Here is a 3,588-nt window from a genome sequence, read left to right on the forward strand (position 1 = left end):
ATAAAGTGTTATACAGAAGAATTGTTCAAAGCTCCCAGGTTTGAGTTGTTATGATTAATTGGTTCTGCGGGTTTCTCTTGGTTAAATAAACATGGTCTCACAATCTTGAGTCTTGTCACTCTAGGATTAACCTATCTCCTGGGATCTTTATTCCTTCTTACATTAAATTTTTCTTTTTTTCTTTTTTACCCCTCCCCCTCCAACCACCATGTGTTACATCTATTTGCATCATCCTGCTAAGGCTGCTGCAAATAAATCTATTGAGCCATGGGGACCCATGTTACCAGTCACAAGGACCTTTTGTTTGTCATTGCGAATATTGGCTATCAGATACGAGCAAAGAGGGAATGAAAAAAAAAAAACATGATGTATGTCCCTGAAGTTTGAGAATTGGTCGGAATGGTGGTAGGGGAGAGGGAAGAGAACTGGAAAGAGACTATCCAGTTTAACTGCTCCTCATTTCTCATGCCTGATGATTATTAATTACATTTGTGCATTGATACAATTTGCTAGTTTTCTGAGTAGCCGAATTGCGCTTAGTCATCTTGGCATTTTTAAATGTAAATGAAAAATCACCTAGTGCTCTGAGCCAGAAGCGAGAAAGATAAATAACACCAGGAAGCTGGTCGTTGCCCGTCTGTCATAAAATTTCATTAGTTTTGACAGCCTGTACAACATAAGCAATGAATGAATGCTAACTACACTTCCTCGTCTGTCCACTCCCATAAGTCACCAGTGCTGCACAGGCCAGAGGAGGTGCCATCTGCCAGGGTGTCGTGATGGAGAGCACCAGCCTTAGTGGGACCCAGGAGGACAAGAATATGAGCAGGCTGGGGAGAGGTTAGCATGGTTTAGCCACAATACCTACTCTCAATAGTGGGCTCATAGCCTCCCTGTCCTCATGGGACAGCTCTCTTCTAGGACTCATTCATTAAGCAAATATTCTTTGATGTTTCCATGTGCCAGGCAGAGCACTGAGTGATGGAGATGTAAGAATGCATCCAACCAATACAGTCAGATGGCAATAAGTGCCAGGAGGACAAGCATCAAGGAAAGGGGAGAGGAGTTCCTGGTGAAGAGCAGCAGCAAGTTGTATCACTGACCATGAATCCAAGTGAGGATTCGAGTCCTGAAAATCAAGAAAGGCTGGGAGTCCTGAGTCTCTCGTGGGGAGTGACATAAAAAAAGATAAAGGCACTTGTTTCTTCCTCCCTTCTCTTCTCTTCCTGAATGATTCAGCCTGAAATCTGTCGAGTGGGTTGGAAGTATTGTCCTCTATACAGGAAGGGGAAGGAAACATAGTGACTCAGGGATGTTAGAGCAGGATGACAAGGGCATCCCTGCAAAGTGGCAGCCTGGCCTGGGGTGTCTGAGCCCAATGTCAGACATTAGGGACCTAGCAGGATAAGGAGGGAATGTATGTGTGCGGGCTGCCAACCTGGGAATCAAGATCTGAGCAAGGAGGAGGGCATCCCCTTAGAAGGGGAATCAGGCCTAGCAGGTGAGAAGAGCATGCTTCACCTGGGAGTCATAGCCCCAGCAAGGCAGGAAGGGAACCTTCACAAAGGGGTGTCAGAGCCCAAGCGGCATGAGGTTGGTGTCCACATAGAAGAAGAGTCAGCGGAGGAGGAGAGGAGGGAGAATTGGTCACAAACAGGAGCATTGATCAATAAGTAAATAGACTGACAAAATGGAGGCCTGCTTTCTCACTGTCAGAGAAGGGAGATACACATATGGGGAAAGGGAGAAAGCTAAAAACAAACAAACAAACAAACAACAAAAAAAACCCTTGGGCTGTTAGATTGGAATTGAAGAAATAAATCATCATGAACAGAGTTTTTTCTGGTATAGAGATAAACATACAAATAAATACAGATGTGTGTGTACACAGACTTGCTGTACTCATTGTGAGCCTGGGAGCAAAAACACCTAATAGAGATAAATGCATCTTTCTTTCTCATAGGGTGGTCGAGACATGTCTGTGGTATCCTTACCACCATAATGGGAGAGACTGCCTGAGAATAAAGTGGTCACAGGAATAGAAAATTTAAGACAGGATTCCAATGACATCATTTGAACTCCTGGATCCAGTCATGTCTGAAGCCTATCTTGTAAGTTAACATTTTTTTTTTTCTTTTTAGTTTAGGCCAGGGTTAGTTGAGTTATTGTCACTTGCAGTAGAAAGAGTTTTTATTATTAATACCCTCAACGAATTTCTGATGATCAGTTTTAATTGATAAACAATCTCAAATATTAGGGGCGTCTTAGTTTTGTTTTCTTTTTAAGGCACATTTGTATCTATGCAATCATTCATTTAACAAATATTTATTGTGTGTCTACTACATGGCATGCATCATTCTATATTCTTGGGGTACATCAATGAGAAAAAAAAGCTGAAAACAAAAACTAATCTCCAGTGGGGTCAGATGGACAATAAATAAACAAACAAACAAAAACAAACAAACGAAAAAAAAACAGTGAATGAATAGAAGAGTATAAGAGCTGTGGGGAGAAAAAGAAAAAGAAAAAAGTAAAGCTTGCAAAGTATGTGACAGGCACTCAGCATGGGAAGGAGGACTTGCAATTTTAAATAGAGTAGTCAGGACAGTGAGAAAGTTACACCTCAGAAAAGCCTGCAAAATAAGGGAGTTAGAATAGATCAGGGAGAAGGGCATTCCAGATAAAGGGAACTTGTAGGGCAAAGGCCCTAAAGCAGAAGCATGTCTGGTGTGTTCTGGGAACACAAGGAAGTCGCTGAAGCCAGAGCAGCATGGGGTGAGAGCTGGCAGTGGTGGGTCATAAAGTGAAAAGTTGGAGCAGATCAGATAAGACCTTAAAGGCATTTAAAGTGTCAGTTTTAACTCCGAGTGAAAGGAGTCATGAAAAAAAAACAGTGAATGAATAGAAGAGTATAAGAGCTGTGGGGAGAAAAAGAAAAAGAAAAAAGTAAAGCTTGCAAAGTATGTGACAGGCACTCAGCATGGGAAGGAGGACTTGCAATTTTAAATAGAGTAGTCAGGACAGTGAGAAAGTTACACCTCAGAAAAGCCTGCAAAATAAGGGAGTTAGAATAGATCAGGGAGAAGGGCATTCCAGATAAAGGGAACTTGTAGGGCAAAGGCCCTAAAGCAGAAGCATGTCTGGTGTGTTCTGGGAACACAAGGAAGTCGCTGAAGCCAGAGCAGCATGGGGTGAGAGCTGGCAGTGGTGGGTCATAAAGTGAAAAGTTGGAGCAGATCAGATAAGACCTTAAAGGCATTTAAAGTGTCAGTTTTAACTCCGAGTGAAAGGAGTCATATCATTTTAAGCAGAAAATTGCATAGTCTCGAGCGTTAAAAGGATCACTCTGGTTGTTACCTCAAGAAGGGACTAAAGGGGTGGGGTGGGCAGAGTAAAAACAGAGAGAACAGGTAGGAACCCAGATGAGAGATGCTGGTGGCTCAGGCCAGGGTAATTCCAGGAAGGAGTTAAAAATAATTCTAGGATTTTGTGCCTGGGCAACTGCAGTGATGAACTAAATGGGAAATGCCACAGAAGGAGAGATTTGTGGAGAGAAGAGTGGATCAGTTCTGGACAAGCTGAATTTGA

This window comes from Pteropus alecto, unplaced genomic scaffold (genome assembly GCF_000325575.1).
Source record: "Pteropus alecto unplaced genomic scaffold, ASM32557v1 scaffold52, whole genome shotgun sequence".
Lineage (NCBI taxonomy): Eukaryota > Metazoa > Chordata > Mammalia > Chiroptera > Pteropodidae > Pteropus > Pteropus alecto.